Raw genomic sequence first — 19,500 nt, forward strand, 5'->3', positions numbered from 1 at the left:
TTAGTTACCATGGAAACTCTCTTAAAAATAAAGTAAACAATCTATTTGTGCATGATTGTAGTTGTTGTCGTGGAGATTTGAAATAACCACTTTCATTCTTGAAACATTTTAATACATCCTTGGAATCACGTTTTACAAGAACATTATATAAAATTTCAAACTCGCATATCTCCGTTACTATAGAAGATACTGAAGTGATTTTACACTCAATGTAATCAGGTCGAAGCTCTCTATAGGCTCATACGGAAAAATTGAATCCCTATGTAATATTCCTGCTTAGTTACCATGGAAACTCTCATAACAATAAAGTAAACAATCTATTTGTGCATGATTGTAGTCGTTGTCGTGGAGATTTGAAATAACCACTTTCATTGTTGAAACAATGTAATACATCCATGGAATCACGTTTTACAAAATCATTATATAAAATTTCAAACTCGCATATCTCCGTTACTACAGAAGATACAGAAGTGAATTTACACTCAATGTAATCAGGTCGAAACTCTCTATAGAGTGTAACGAAAAAATTGAATCCATATGTAATATTCCTGCTTAGTTAGCATGGAAACTCTCATAACAATAGAGTAAACAATCTATTTGTGCATGATTGTAGTTGTTGTCGTGGAGATTTGAAATAACCACTTTCATTGTTGAAACAATGTAATACATCCTTGGAATCACGTTTTACAAAATCACTATATAAAATTTCAAACTCGCATATCTCCGTTACTATAGAAGATACAGAAGTGAATTTACACTCAATGTAATCAGGTCGAAACTCTGTATAGGCTTATCCGGAAAAATTGAACCCATATAAAATATTCCTGCCTAGTTACCATGGAAACTCCCATACACAATATAGTAAACAATATATTTGTGAATGATTGTAGTTGTTGTCGTGGAGATTTGAAATAACCACTTTCATTGTTGAAACATTGTAATACATCCTTGGAATCACGTTTTAAAAAATCATTATATAAAATTTCAAACTCGCATATCTCCGTTACTATAGAAGATACAGAAGTGATTTTACACTCAATGTAATCAGGTCGAAACTCTCTATAGGCTTTAACGAAAAAATTGAATCCATATGTAATATTCCTGCTTAGTTACCATGGAAACTCCCATACACAATAAAGTAAACAATCTATTTGTGCATGATTGTAGTTGTTGTCGTGGAGATTTGAAATAACCACTTTCATTGTTGAAACAATGTAATACATCATTGGAAATACGTTTTACAAAATCATTATATAAAATTTCAAACTCGCATATCTCCGTTACTATAGAAGATACTGAAGTGATTTTACACTCAATGTAATCAGGTCGAAGCTCTCTATAGGCTCATACGAAAAAATTGAATCCATGTGTAATATTCATGCTTAGTTTCCATGGAAACTCTCATAACAATAAAGTAAACAATCTATTTGTGCATGATTGTAGTCGTTGTCGTAGAGATTTGAAATAACCACTTTCATTGTTGAAACATTGTAATACATCCTTGGAATCACGGTTTACAAAAACATTATATAAAATTTCAAACTCGCATATCTCAGTTACTATAGAAGATACTGAAGTGATTTTCACTCAATGTAATCAGGTCGAAGCTCTCTATAGGCTCATACGGAAAAATTGAATCCATGTGTAATATTCATGCTTAGTTTCCATGGAAACTCTCATAACAATAAAGTAAACAATCTATTTGTGCATGATTGTAGTCGTTGTCATGGAGATTTGAAATAACCACTTTCATTGTTGAAACAATGTAATACATCCTTGGAATCACGTTTTACAAGAACATTATATAAAATTTCAAACTCGCATATCTCCGTTACTATAGAAGATACTGAAGTGATTTTACACTCAATGTAATCAGGTCGAAGCTCTCTATAGGCTCATACGAAAAAATTGAATCCATGTCTAATATTCATGCTTAGTTTCCATGGAAACTCTCATAACAATAAAGTAAACAATCTATTTGTGCATGATTGTAGTCGTTGTCGTAGAGATTTGAAATAACCACTTTCATTGTTGAAACATTGTAATACATCCTTGGAATCACGGTTTACAAAAACATTATATAAAATTTCAAACTCGCATATCTCAGTTACTATAGAAGATACTGAAGTGATTTTCACTCAATGTAATCAGGTCGAAGCTCTCTATAGGCTCATACGGAAAAATTGAATCCATGTGTAATATTCATGCTTAGTTTCCATGGAAACTCTCATAACAATAAAGTAAACAATCTATTTGTGCATGATTGTAGTCGTTGTCATGGAGATTTGAAATAACCACTTTCATTGTTGAAACAATGTAATACATCCTTGGAATCACGTTTTACAAGAACATTATATAAAATTTCAAACTCGCATATCTCCGTTACTATAGAAGATACAGAAGTGATTTTACACTCAATGTAATCAGGTCGAAGCTCTCTATAGGCTCATACGGAAAAATTGAATCCATATGTAATATTCCTGCTTAGTTACCATGGAAACTCTCATAACAATAAAGTAAACAATCTATTTGTGCATGATTGTAGTCGTTGTCGTGGAGATTTGAAATAACCACTTTCATTGTTGAAACAATGTAATACATCCTTGGAATCACGTTTTACAAGAACATTATATAAAATTTCAAACTAGCATATCTCCGTTACTATAGAAGATACTGAAGTGATTTTACACTCAATGTAATCAGGTCGAAGCTCTCTATAGGCTCATACGAAAAAATTGAATCCATATGTAATATTCCTGCTTAGTTACCATGGAAACTCTCATAACAATAAAGTAAACAATCTATTTGTGCATGATTGTAGTCGTTGTCGTGGAGATTTGAAATAACCACTTTCATTGTTGAAACAATGTAATACATCCTTGGAATCACGTTTTAAAAAATCATTATATAAAATTTCAAACTCGCATATCTCCGTTACTATAGAAGATACAAAAGTGATTTTACACTCAATGTAATCAAGTCGAAACTCTCTATAGGCTCTAACGAAAAAATTGAATGCATATGTAATATTCATGCTTAGTTACCATGGAAACTCTCATAACAAAAAAGTAAACAATCTATTTGTGCATGATTGTAGTCGTTGTCGTGGAGATTTGAAATAACCACTTTCATTGCTGAAACAATGTAATACATCCTTGGAATCACGTTTTACAAAAACATTATATAAAATTTCAAACTCGCATATCTCCGTTACTATAGAAGATACTGAAGTGATTTTCACTCAATGTAATCAGGTCGAAGCTCTCTATTGGCTCATACGAAAAAATTGAATCCATATGTAATATTCCTGCTTAGTTACCATGGAAACTCCCATACACAATAAAGTAAACAATCTATTTGTGCATGATTGTAGTTGTTGTCGTGGAGATTTGAAATAACCACTTTCATTGTTGAAAAATGTAATACATCCTTGGAATCATGTTTTACAAAAACATTATATAAAATTTCAAACTCGCATATCTCCGTTACTATAGAAGATACAGAAGTGATTTTACACTCAATGTAATCAGGTCGAAGCTCTCTATAGGCTCATACGGAAAAATTGAATCCCTATGTAATATTCCTGCTTAGTTACCATGGAAACTCTCATAACAATAAAGTAAACAATCTATTTGTGCATGATTGTAGTCGTTGTCGTGGAGATTTGAAATAACCACTTTCATTGTTGAAACAATATAATACATCCTTGGAATCACGTTTTACAAAAACATTATATAAAATTTCAAACTCGCATATCTCCGTTACTATAGAAGATACTGAAGTGATTTTACACTCAATGTAATCAGGTCGAAGCTCTCTATAGGCTCATACGGAAAAATTGAATCCCTATGTAATATTCCTGCTTAGTTACCATGGAAACTCTCATAACAATAAAGTAAACAATCTATTTGTGCATGATTGTAGTCGTTGTCGTGGAGATTTGAAATAACCACTTTCATTGTTGAAACAATATAATACATCCTTGGAATCACGTTTTACAAAAACATTATACAATATTTCAAACTCGCATATCTCCGTTACTATAGAAGATACTGAAGTGATTTTACACTCAATGTAATCAGGTCGAAGCTCTCTATTGGCTCATACAAAAAAATTGAATCCATATGTAATATTCCTGCTTAATTACCATGGAAACTCCCATACACAATAAAGTAAACAATCTATTTGTGCATGATTGTAGTCGTTGTCGTGGAGATTTGAAATAACCACTTTCATTGTTGAAACAATGTAATACATCCATGGAATCACGTTTTACAAAATCATTATATAAAATTTCAAACTCGCATATCTCCGTTACTATAGAAGATACAGAAGTGAATTTACACTCAATGTAATCAGGTCGAAACTCTCTATAGAGTGTAACGAAAAAATTGAATCCATATGTAATATTCCTGCTTAGTTAGCATGGAAACTCTCATAACAATAGAGTAAACAATCTATTTGTGCATGATTGTAGTTGTTGTCGTGGAGATTTGAAATAACCACTTTCATTGTTGAAACAATGTAATACATCCTTGGAATCACGTTTTACAAAATCACTATATAAAATTTCAAACTCGCATATCTCCGTTACTATAGAAGATACAGAAGTGAATTTACACTCAATGTAATCAGGTCGAAACTCTGTATAGGCTTATCCGGAAAAATTGAACCCATATAAAATATTCCTGCCTAGTTACCATGGAAACTCCCATACACAATATAGTAAACAATATATTTGTGAATGATTGTAGTTGTTGTCGTGGAGATTTGAAATAACCACTTTCATTGTTGAAACATTGTAATACATCCTTGGAATCACGTTTTAAAAAATCATTATATAAAATTTCAAACTCGCATATCTCCGTTACTATAGAAGATACAGAAGTGATTTTACACTCAATGTAATCAGGTCGAAACTCTCTATAGGCTTTAACGAAAAAATTGAATCCATATGTAATATTCCTGCTTAGTTACCATGGAAACTCCCATACACAATAAAGTAAACAATCTATTTGTGCATGATTGTAGTTGTTGTCGTGGAGATTTGAAATAACCACTTTCATTGTTGAAACAATGTAATACATCATTGGAAATACGTTTTACAAAATCATTATATAAAATTTCAAACTCGCATATCTCCGTTACTATAGAAGATACTGAAGTGATTTTACACTCAATGTAATCAGGTCGAAGCTCTCTATAGGCTCATACGAAAAAATTGAATCCATGTGTAATATTCATGCTTAGTTTCCATGGAAACTCTCATAACAATAAAGTAAACAATCTATTTGTGCATGATTGTAGTCGTTGTCGTAGAGATTTGAAATAACCACTTTCATTGTTGAAACATTGTAATACATCCTTGGAATCACGGTTTACAAAAACATTATATAAAATTTCAAACTCGCATATCTCAGTTACTATAGAAGATACTGAAGTGATTTTCACTCAATGTAATCAGGTCGAAGCTCTCTATAGGCTCATACGGAAAAATTGAATCCATGTGTAATATTCATGCTTAGTTTCCATGGAAACTCTCATAACAATAAAGTAAACAATCTATTTGTGCATGATTGTAGTCGTTGTCATGGAGATTTGAAATAACCACTTTCATTGTTGAAACAATGTAATACATCCTTGGAATCACGTTTTACAAGAACATTATATAAAATTTCAAACTCGCATATCTCCGTTACTATAGAAGATACTGAAGTGATTTTACACTCAATGTAATCAGGTCGAAGCTCTCTATAGGCTCATACGAAAAAATTGAATCCATGTCTAATATTCATGCTTATTTTCCATGGAAACTCTCATAACAATAAAGTAAACAATCTATTTGTGCATGATTGTAGTCGTTGTCGTAGAGATTTGAAATAACCACTTTCATTGTTGAAACATTGTAATACATCCTTGGAATCACGGTTTACAAAAACATTATATAAAATTTCAAACTCGCATATCTCAGTTACTATAGAAGATACTGAAGTGATTTTCACTCAATGTAATCAGGTCGAAGCTCTCTATAGGCTCATACGGAAAAATTGAATCCATGTGTAATATTCATGCTTAGTTTCCATGGAAACTCTCATAACAATAAAGTAAACAATCTATTTGTGCATGATTGTAGTCGTTGTCATGGAGATTTGAAATAACCACTTTCATTGTTGAAACAATGTAATACATCCTTGGAATCACGTTTTACAAGAACATTATATAAAATTTCAAACTCGCATATCTCCGTTACTATAGAAGATACAGAAGTGATTTTACACTCAATGTAATCAGGTCGAAGCTCTCTATAGGCTCATACGGAAAAATTGAATCCATATGTAATATTCCTGCTTAGTTACCATGGAAACTCTCATAACAATAAAGTAAACAATCTATTTGTGCATGATTGTAGTCGTTGTCGTGGAGATTTGAAATAACCACTTTCATTGTTGAAACAATGTAATACATCCTTGGAATCACGTTTTACAAGAACATTATATAAAATTTCAAACTAGCATATCTCCGTTACTATAGAAGATACTGAAGTGATTTTACACTCAATGTAATCAGGTCGAAGCTCTCTATAGGCTCATACGAAAAAATTGAATCCATATGTAATATTCCTGCTTAGTTACCATGGAAACTCTCATAACAATAAAGTAAACAATCTATTTGTGCATGATTGTAGTCGTTGTCGTGGAGATTTGAAATAACCACTTTCATTGTTGAAACAATGTAATACATCCTTGGAATCACGTTTTAAAAAATCATTATATAAAATTTCAAACTCGCATATCTCCGTTACTATAGAAGATACAAAAGTGATTTTACACTCAATGTAATCAAGTCGAAACTCTCTATAGGCTCTAACGAAAAAATTGAATGCATATGTAATATTCATGCTTAGTTACCATGGAAACTCTCATAACAAAAAAGTAAACAATCTATTTGTGCATGATTGTAGTCGTTGTCGTGGAGATTTGAAATAACCACTTTCATTGCTGAAACAATGTAATACATCCTTGGAATCACGTTTTACAAAAACATTATATAAAATTTCAAACTCGCATATCTCCGTTACTATAGAAGATACTGAAGTGATTTTCACTCAATGTAATCAGGTCGAAGCTCTCTATTGGCTCATACGAAAAAATTGAATCCATATGTAATATTCCTGCTTAGTTACCATGGAAACTCCCATACACAATAAAGTAAACAATCTATTTGTGCATGATTGTAGTTGTTGTCGTGGAGATTTGAAATAACCACTTTCATTGTTGAAAAATGTAATACATCCTTGGAATCATGTTTTACAAAAACATTATATAAAATTTCAAACTCGCATATCTCCGTTACTATAGAAGATACAGAAGTGATTTTACACTCAATGTAATCAGGTCGAAGCTCTCTATTGGCTCGTCGGGAAAAATTGAATCCATATGTAATATTCTTGCTTAGTTACCATGGAAACTCTCTTAAAAATAAAGTAAACAATCTATTTGTGCATGATTGTAGTTGTTGTCGTGGAGATTTGAAATTACCACTTTCATTCTTGAAACATTTTAATACATCCTTGGAATCACGTTTTACAAGAACATTATATAAAATTTCAAACTCGCATATCTCCGTTACTATAGAAGATACTGAAGTGATTTTACACTCAATGTAATCAGGTCGAAGCTCTCTATAGGCTCATACGGAAAAATTGAATCCCTATGTAATATTCCTGCTTAGTTACCATGGAAACTCTCATAACAATAAAGTAAACAATCTATTTGTGCATGATTGTAGTCGTTGTCGTGGAGATTTGAAATAACCACTTTCATTGTTGAAACAATATAATACATCCTTGGAATCACGTTTTACAAAAACATTATACAATATTTCAAACTCGCATATCTCCGTTACTATAGAAGATACTGAAGTGATTTTACACTCAATGTAATCAGGTCGAAGCTCTCTATTGGCTCATACAAAAAAATTGAATCCATATGTAATATTCCTGCTTAATTACCATGGAAACTCCCATACACAATAAAGTAAACAATCTATTTGTGCATGATTGTAGTCGTTGTCGTGGAGATTTGAAATAACCACTTTCATTGTTGAAACAATGTAATACATCCATGGAATCACGTTTTACAAAATCATTATATAAAATTTCAAACTCGCATATCTCCGTTACTATAGAAGATACAGAAGTGAATTTACACTCAATGTAATCAGGTCGAAACTCTCTATAGAGTGTAACGAAAAAATTGAATCCATATGTAATATTCCTGCTTAGTTAGCATGGAAACTCTCATAACAATAGAGTAAACAATCTATTTGTGCATGATTGTAGTTGTTGTCGTGGAGATTTGAAATAACCACTTTCATTGTTGAAACAATGTAATACATCCTTGGAATCACGTTTTACAAAATCACTATATAAAATTTCAAACTCGCATATCTCCGTTACTATAGAAGATACAGAAGTGAATTTACACTCAATGTAATCAGGTCGAAACTCTGTATAGGCTTATCCGGAAAAATTGAACCCATATAAAATATTCCTGCTTAGTTACCATGGAAACTCCCATACACAATATAGTAAACAATATATTTGTGAATGATTGTAGTTGTTGTCGTGGAGATTTGAAATAACCACTTTCATTGTTGAAACAATGTAATATATCCTTGGAATCACGTTTTAAAAAATCATTATATAAAATTTCAAACTCGCATATCTCCGTTACTATAGAAGATACAGAAGTGATTTTACACTCAATGTAATCAGGTCGAAACTCTCTATAGGCTTTAACGAAAAAATTGAATCCATATGTAATATTCTTGCTTAGTTACCATGGTAACTCTCTTAAAAATAAAGTAAACAATCTATTTGTGCATGATTGTAGTTGTTGTCGTGGAGATTTGAAATTACCACTTTCATTGTTGAAACATTGTAATACATCCTTGGAATCACGTTTTACAAGAACATTATATAAAATTTCAAACTCGCATATCTCCGTTACTATAGAAGATACTGAAGTGATTTTACACTCAATGTAATCAGGTCGAAGCTCTCTATAGGCTCATACGAAAAAATTGAATCCTTATGTAATATTCCTGCTTAATTACCATGGAAACTCCCATACACAATAAAGTAAACAATTTATTTGTGCATGATTGTAGTCGTTGTCGTGGAGATTTGAAATAACCACTTTCATTGTTGAAACAATGTAATACATCCTTGGAATCACGTTTTACAAGAACATTATATAAAATTTCAAACTAGCATATCTCCGTTACTATAGAAGATACTGAAGTGATTTTACACTCAATGTAATCAGGTCGAAGCTCTCTATAGGCTCATACGAAAAAATTGAATCCATATGTAATATTCCTGCTTAGTTACCATGGAAACTCTCATAACAATAAAGTAAACAATCTATTTGTGCATGATTGTAGTCGTTGTCGTGGAGATTTGAAATAACCACTTTCATTGTTGAAACAATGTAATACATCCTTGGAATCACGTTTTAAAAAATCATTATATAAAATTTCAAACTCGCATATCTCCGTTACTATAGAAGATACAAAAGTGATTTTACACTCAATGTAATCAAGTCGAAACTCTCTATAGGCTCTAACGAAAAAATTGAATCCATATGTAATATTCATGCTTAGTTACCATGGAAACTCTCATAACAAAAAAGTAAACAATCTATTTGTGCATGATTGTAGTCGTTGTCGTGGAGATTTGAAATAACCACTTTCATTGCTGAAACAATGTAATACATCCTTGGAATCACGTTTTACAAAAACATTATATAAAATTTCAAACTCGCATATCTCCGTTACTATAGAAGATACTGAAGTGATTTTCACTCAATGTAATCAGGTCGAAGCTCTCTATTGGCTCATACGAAAAAATTGAATCCATATGTAATATTCCTGCTTAGTTACCATGGAAACTCCCATACACAATAAAGTAAACAATCTATTTGTGCATGATTGTAGTTGTTGTCGTGGAGATTTGAAATAACCACTTTCATTGTTGAAAAAATGTAATACATCCTTGGAATCATGTTTTACAAAAACATTATATAAAATTTCAAACTCGCATATCTCCGTTACTATAGAAGATACAGAAGTGATTTTACACTCAATGTAATCAGGTCGAAGCTCTCTATTGGCTCGTCGGGAAAAATTGAATCCATATGTAATATTCTTGCTTAGTTACCATGGAAACTCTCTTAAAAATAAAGTAAACAATCTATTTGTGCATGATTGTAGTTGTTGTCGTGGAGATTTGAAATTACCACTTTCATTCTTGAAACATTTTAATACATCCTTGGAATCACGTTTTACAAGAACATTATATAAAATTTCAAACTCGCATATCTCCGTTACTATAGAAGATACTGAAGTGATTTTACACTCAATGTAATCAGGTCGAAGCTCTCTATAGGCTCATACGGAAAAATTGAATCCCTATGTAATATTCCTGCTTAGTTACCATGGAAACTCTCATAACAATAAAGTAAACAATCTATTTGTGCATGATTGTAGTCGTTGTCGTGGAGATTTGAAATAACCACTTTCATTGTTGAAACAATATAATACATCCTTGGAATCACGTTTTACAAAAACATTATACAATATTTCAAACTCGCATATCTCCGTTACTATAGAAGATACTGAAGTGATTTTACACTCAATGTAATCAGGTCGAAGCTCTCTATTGGCTCATACAAAAAAATTGAATCCATATGTAATATTCCTGCTTAATTACCATGGAAACTCCCATACACAATAAAGTAAACAATCTATTTGTGCATGATTGTAGTCGTTGTCGTGGAGATTTGAAATAACCACTTTCATTGTTGAAACAATGTAATACATCCATGGAATCACGTTTTACAAAATCATTATATAAAATTTCAAACTCGCATATCTCCGTTACTATAGAAGATACAGAAGTGAATTTACACTCAATGTAATCAGGTCGAAACTCTCTATAGAGTGTAACGAAAAAATTGAATCCATATGTAATATTCCTGCTTAGTTAGCATGGAAACTCTCATAACAATAGAGTAAACAATCTATTTGTGCATGATTGTAGTTGTTGTCGTGGAGATTTGAAATAACCACTTTCATTGTTGAAACAATGTAATACATCCTTGGAATCACGTTTTACAAAATCACTATATAAAATTTCAAACTCGCATATCTCCGTTACTATAGAAGATACAGAAGTGAATTTACACTCAATGTAATCAGGTCGAAACTCTGTATAGGCTTATCCGGAAAAATTGAACCCATATAAAATATTCCTGCTTAGTTACCATGGAAACTCCCATACACAATATAGTAAACAATATATTTGTGAATGATTGTAGTTGTTGTCGTGGAGATTTGAAATAACCACTTTCATTGTTGAAACAATGTAATATATCCTTGGAATCACGTTTTAAAAAATCATTATATAAAATTTCAAACTCGCATATCTCCGTTACTATAGAAGATACAGAAGTGATTTTACACTCAATGTAATCAGGTCGAAACTCTCTATAGGCTTTAACGAAAAAATTGAATCCATATGTAATATTCTTGCTTAGTTACCATGGTAACTCTCTTAAAAATAAAGTAAACAATCTATTTGTGCATGATTGTAGTTGTTGTCGTGGAGATTTGAAATTACCACTTTCATTGTTGAAACATTGTAATACATCCTTGGAATCACGTTTTACAAGAACATTATATAAAATTTCAAACTCGCATATCTCCGTTACTATAGAAGATACTGAAGTGATTTTACACTCAATGTAATCAGGTCGAAGCTCTCTATAGGCTCATACGAAAAAATTGAATCCATATGTAATATTCCTGCTTAATTACCATGGAAACTCCCATACACAATAAAGTAAACAATTTATTTGTGCATGATTGTAGTCGTTGTCGTGGAGATTTGAAATAACCACTTTCATTGTTGAAACAATGTAATACATCCTTGGAATCACGTTTTACAAGAACATTATATAAAATTTCAAACTCGCATATCTCCGTTACTATAGAAGATACAGAAGCGATTTTCACTCAATATTATCAGGTCGAAGCTCTCAATAGGCTCATACGGAAAATTGAATCCATATGTAATATTCTTGCTTAGTTACCATGGAAACTCTCATAACAATAGAGTAAACTATCTATTTGTGCGTGATTGTAGTCGTTGTCGTGGAGATTTGAAATAACCACTTTCATTGTTGAAACAATTTAATACATCCTTGGAATCACGTTTTACAAAAACATTATAAAAAATTTCAAACTCGCATATCTCCGTTACTATTGAAGATACAGAAGTGAATTTACACTCAATGTAATCAGGTCGAAACTCTGTATAGGCTTATCCGGAAAAATTGAACCCATATGTAATATTCCTGCTTAGTTACAATAGAAACTCTCATAACAATAGAGTAAACAATCTATTTGTGCATGATTGTAGTTGTTGTCGTGGAGATTTGAAATAACTACTTTCATTGTTGAAACAATGTAATACATCCTTGGAATCACGTTTTACAAAAACATTATATAAAATTTCAAACTCGCATATCTCCGTTACTATAGAAGATACTGAAGTGATTTTACACTCAATATAATCAGGTCGAAGCTCTCTATAGACTCAACCGAAAAAAATTAATCCATGTGTAATATTCAGGCTTAGTTTCCATGGAAACTCTCATAACAATAAAGTAAACAATCTATTTGTGCATGATTGTAGTTGTTGTCGTGGAGATTTGAAATAACCACTTTCATTGTTGAAACATTGTAATACATCCTTGGAATCACGTTTTACAAGAACATTATATAAAATTTCAAACTCGCATATCTCCGTTACTATAGAAGATACTGAAGTGATTTTACACTCAATGTAATAAGGTCGAAGCTCTCTATAGACTCATCCGAAAAAAATTAATCCATGTGTAATATTCACGCTTAGTTTCCATGGAAACTCTCATAACAATAAAGTAAACAATCTATTTGTGCATGATTGTAGTCGTTGTCATGGAGATTTGAAATAACCACTTTCATTGTTGAAACAATGTAATACATCCTTGGAATCACGTTTTACAAGAACATTATACAAAATTTCAAACTCGCATATCTCCGTTACTATAGAAGATACAGAAGTGATTTTCACTCAATGTAATCAGGTCGAAGCTCTCTATAGGCTCATACGGAAAAATTGAATCCATATGTAATATTCTTGCTTAGTTACCATGGAAACTCTCATAACAATAAAGTAAACAATCTATTTGTGCATGATTGTAGTCGTTGTCGTGGAGATTTGAAATAACCACTTTCATTGTTGAAACAATGTAATACATCCTTGGAATCACGTTTTACGAAAACATTATACAATATTTCAAACTCGCATATCTCCGTTACTATAGAAGATACAGAAGTGAATTTACACTCAATGTAATCAGGTCGAAACTCTGTGTAGGCTTATCCGGAAAAATTGAATCCATATGTAATATTCTTGCTTAGTTACCATGGAAACTCTCTTAAAAATAAAGTAAACAATCTATTTGTGCATGATTGTAGTTGTTGTCGTGGAGATTTGAAATTACCACTTTCATTCTTGAAACATTTTAATACATCCTTGGAATCACGTTTTACAAGAACATTATATAAAATTTCAAACTCGCATATCTCCGTTACTATAGAAGATACTGAAGTGATTTTACACTCAATGTAATCAGGTCGAAGCTCTCTATAGGCTCATACGGAAAAATTGAATCCCTATGTAATATTCCTGCTTAGTTACCATGGAAACTCTCATAACAATAAAGTAAACAATCTATTTGTGCATGATTGTAGTCGTTGTCGTGGAGATTTGAAATAACCACTTTCATTGTTGAAACAATATAATACATCCTTGGAATCACGTTTTACAAAAACATTATACAATATTTCAAACTCGCATATCTCCGTTACTATAGAAGATACTGAAGTGATTTTACACTCAATGTAATCAGGTCGAAGCTCTCTATTGGCTCATACAAAAAAATTGAATCCATATGTAATATTCCTGCTTAATTACCATGGAAACTCTCATAACAATAAAGTAAACAATCTATTTGTGCATGATTGTAGTCGTTGTCGTGGAGATTTGAAATAACCACTTTCATTGTTGAAACAATATAATACATCCTTGGAATCACGTTTTACAAAAACATTATACAATATTTCAAACTCGCATATCTCCGTTACTATAGAAGATACTGAAGTGATTTTACACTCAATGTAATCAGGTCGAAGCTCTCTATTGGCTCATACAAAAAAATTGAATCCATATGTAATATTCCTGCTTAGTTAGCATGGAAACTCTCATAACAATAGAGTAAACAATCTATTTGTGCATGATTGTAGTTGTTGTCGTGGAGATTTGAAATAACCACTTTCATTGTTGAAACAATGTAATACATCCTTGGAATCACGTTTTACAAAATCACTATATAAAATTTCAAACTCGCATATCTCCGTTACTATAGAAGATACAGAAGTGAATTTACACTCAATGTAATCAGGTCGAAACTCTGTATAGGCTTATCCGGAAAAATTGAACCCATATAAAATATTCCTGCTTAGTTACCATGGAAACTCCCATACACAATATAGTAAACAATATATTTGTGAATGATTGTAGTTGTTGTCGTGGAGATTTGAAATAACCACTTTCATTGTTGAAACAATGTAATATATCCTTGGAATCACGTTTTAAAAAATCATTATATAAAATTTCAAACTCGCATATCTCCGTTACTATAGAAGATACAGAAGTGATTTTACACTCAATGTAATCAGGTCGAAACTCTCTATAGGCTTTAACGAAAAAATTGAATCCATATGTAATATTCTTGCTTAGTTACCATGGTAACTCTCTTAAAAATAAAGTAAACAATCTATTTGTGCATGATTGTAGTTGTTGTCGTGGAGATTTGAAATTATCACTTTCATTGTTGAAACATTGTAATACATCCTTGGAATCACGTTTTACAAGAACATTATATAAAATTTCAAACTCGCATATCTCCGTTACTATAGAAGATACTGAAGTGATTTTACACTCAATGTAATCAGGTCGAAGCTCTCTATAGGCTCATACGAAAAAATTGAATCCATATGTAATATTCCTGCTTAATTACCATGGAAACTCCCATACACAATAAAGTAAACAATTTATTTGTGCATGATTGTAGTCGTTGTCGTGGAGATTTGAAATAACCACTTTCATTGTTGAAACAATGTAATACATCCTTGGAATCACGTTTTACAAGAACATTATATAAAATTTCAAACTCGCATATCTCCGTTACTATAGAAGATACAGAAGCGATTTTCACTCAATATTATCAGGTCGAAGCTCTCAATAGGCTCATACGGAAAATTGAATCCATATGTAATATTCTTGCTTAGTTACCATGGAAACTCTCATAACAATAGAGTAAACTATCTATTTGTGCGTGATTGTAGTCGTTGTCGTGGAGATTTGAAATAACCACTTTCATTGTTGAAACAATTTAATACATCCTTGGAATCACGTTTTACAAAAACATTATAAAAAATTTCAAACTCGCATATCTCCGTTACTATTGAAGATACAGAAGTGAATTTACACTCAATGTAATCAGGTCGAAACTCTGTATAGGCTTATCCGGAAAAATTGAACCCATATGTAATATTCCTGCTTAGTTACAATAGAAACTCTCATAACAATAGAGTAAACAATCTATTTGTGCATGATTGTAGTTGTTGTCGTGGAGATTTGAAATAACTACTTTCATTGTTGAAACAATGTAATACATCCTTGGAATCACGTTTTACAAAAACATTATATAAAATTTCAAACTCGCATATCTCCGTTACTATAGAAGATACTGAAGTGATTTTACACTCAATATAATCAGGTCGAAGCTCTCTATAGACTCAACCGAAAAAAATTAATCCATGTGTAATATTCAGGCTTAGTTTCCATGGAAACTCTCATAACAATAAAGTAAACAATCTATTTGTGCATGATTGTAGTTGTTGTCGTGGAGATTTGAAATAACCACTTTCATTGTTGAAACATTGTAATACATCCTTGGAATCACGTTTTACAAGAACATTATATAAAATTTCAAACTCGCATATCTCCGTTACTATAGAAGATACTGAAGTGATTTTACACTCAATGTAATAAGGTCGAAGCTCTCTATAGACTCATCCGAAAAAAATTAATCCATGTGTAATATTCACGCTTAGTTTCCATGGAAACTCTCATAACAATAAAGTAAACAATCTATTTGTGCATGATTGTAGTCGTTGTCATGGAGATTTGAAATAACCACTTTCATTGTTGAAACAATGTAATACATCCTTGGAATCACGTTTTACAAGAACATTATACAAAATTTCAAACTCGCATATCTCCGTTACTATAGAAGATACAGAAGTGATTTTCACTCAATGTAATCAGGTCGAAGCTCTCTATAGGCTCATACGGAAAAATTGAATCCATATGTAATATTCTTGCTTAGTTACCATGGAAACTCTCATAACAATAAAGTAAACAATCTATTTGTGCATGATTGTAGTCGTTGTCGTGGAGATTTGAAATAACCACTTTCATTGTTGAAACAATGTAATACATCCTTGGAATCACGTTTTACGAAAACATTATACAATATTTCAAACTCGCATATCTCCGTTACTATAGAAGATACAGAAGTGAATTTACACTCAATGTAATCAGGTCGAAACTCTGTGTAGGCTTATCCGGAAAAATTGAATCCATATGTAATATTCCTGCTTAGTTAGCATGGAAACTCTCATAACAATAGAGTAAACAATCTATTTGTGCATGATTGTAGTTGTTGTCGTGGAGATTTGAAATAACCACTTTCATTGTTGAAACAATGTAATACATCCTTGGAATCACGTTTTACAAAATCACTATATAAAATTTCAAACTCGCATATATCCGTTACTATAGAAGATACAGAAGTGAATTTACACTCAATGTAATCAGGTCGAAACTCTGTATAGGCTTATCTGGAAAAATTGAACCCATATGTAATATTCCTGCTTAGTTACCATGGAAACTCTCATAACAATAGAGTAAACAATCTATTTGTGCATGATTGTAGTTGTTGTCGTGGATATTTGAAATAACCACTTTCATTGTTGAAACATTGTAATACATCCTTGGAATCACGTTTTACAAGAACATTATATAAAATTTCAAACTCGCATATCTCCGTTACTATAGAAGATACTGAAGTGATTTTACACTCAATGTAATAAGGTCGAAGCTCTCTATAGGCTCATACGTAAAAATTGAATCCATATGTAATATTCTTGCTTAGTTACCATAGAAACTCTCATAACAATAAAGTAAACAATCTATTTGTGCATGATTGTAGTTGTTGTCGTGGAGATTTGAAATAACCACTTTCATTGTTGAAACATTGTAATACATCCTTGGAATCACGGTTTACAAAAACATTATATAAAATTTCAAACTCGCATATCTCAGTTACTATAGAAGATACTGAAGTGATTTTCACTCAATGTAATCAGGTCGAAGCTCTCTAATGGCTCTTCGGGAAAAATTGAATCCATGTGTAATGTTCATGCTTAGTTTCCATGGAAACTCTCATAACAATAAAGTAAACAATCTATTTGTGCATGATTGTAGTCGTTGTCATATAGATTTGAAATAACCACTTTCATTGTTGAAACAATGTAATACATCCTTGGAATCACGTTTTACAAAAACATTATATAAAATTTCAAACTCGCATATCTCCGTTACTATAGAAGATACAGAAGTGATTTTACACTCAATGTAATCAGGTCGAAGCTCTCTATTGGCTCTTCGGGAAAAATTGAATCCATATGTAATATTCTTGCTTAGTTACCATGGAAACTCTCTTAAAAATAAAGTAAACAATCTATTTGTGCATGATTGTAGTTGTTGTCGTGGAGATTTGAAATAACCACTTTCATTCTTGAAACATTTTAATACATCCTTGGAATCACGTTTTACAAGAACATTATATAAAATTTCAAACTCGCATATCTCCGTTACTATAGAAGATACTGAAGTGATTTTACACTCAATGTAATCAGGTCGAAGCTCTCTATAGGCTCATACGGAAAAATTGAATCCCTATGTAATATTCCTGCTTAGTTACCATGGAAACTCTCATAACAATAAAGTAAACAATCTATTTGTGCATGATTGTAGTCGTTGTCGTGGAGATTTGAAATAACCACTTTCTTTGTTGAAACAATATAATACATCCTTGGAATCACGTTTTACAAAAACATTATACAATATTTCAAACTCGCATATCTCCGTTACTATAGAAGATACAGAAGTGATTTTACACTCAATGTAATCAGGTCGAAGCTCTCTATTGGCTCATACGAAAAAATTGAATCCATATGTAATATTCCTTCTTAATTACCATGGAAACTCCCATACACAATAAAGTAAACAATCTATTTGTGCATGATTGTAGTCGTTGTCGTGGAGATTTGAAATAACCACTTTCATTGTTGAAACAATGTAATACATCCTTGGAATCACGGTTTACAAAAACATTATATAAAATTTCAAACTCGCATATCTCAGTTACTATAGAAGATACTGAAGTGATTTTCCCTCAATGTAATCAGGTCGAAGCTCTCTATAGGCTCATACGGAAAAATTGAATCCATATGTAATATTCCTGCTTAGTTACCATGGAAACTCTCATAACAATAAAGTAAACAATCTATTTGTGCATGATTGTAGTCGTTGTCGTGGAGATTTGAAATAACCACTTTCATTGTTGAAACAATGTAATACATCCTTGGAATCACGTTTTACAAGAACATTATATAAAATTTCAAACTAGCATATCTCCGTTACTATAGAAGATACTGAAGTGATTTTACACTCAATGTAATCAGGTCGAAGCTCTCTATAGGCTCATACGGAAAAATTGAATCCATATGTAATATTCCTGCTTAGTTACCATGGAAACTCTCATAACAATAAAGTAAACAATCTATTTGTGCATGATTGTAGTCGTTGTCGTGGAGATTTGAAATAACCACTTTCATTGTTGAAACAATGTAATACATCCTTGGAATCACGTTTTAAAAAATCATTATATAAAATTTCAAACTCGCATATCTCCGTTACTATAGAAGATACTGAAGTGATTTTACACTCAATATAATCAGGTCGAAGCTCTCTATAGACTCAACCGAAAAAAATTAATCCATGTGTAATATTCAGGCTTAGTTTCCATGGAAACTCTCATAACAATAAAGTAAACAATCTATTTGTGCATGATTGTAGTTGTTGTCGTGGAGATTTGAAATAACCACTTTCATTGTTGAAACATTGTAATACATCCTTGGAATCACGTTTTACAAGAACATTATATAAAATTTCAAACTCGCATATCTCCGTTACTA

Source organism: Lepisma saccharinum, chromosome 4 (genome assembly GCF_977018435.1).
Source record: "Lepisma saccharinum chromosome 4, izLepSacc3.1, whole genome shotgun sequence".
Classification (NCBI taxonomy): Eukaryota; Metazoa; Arthropoda; class Insecta; order Zygentoma; family Lepismatidae; genus Lepisma; species Lepisma saccharinum.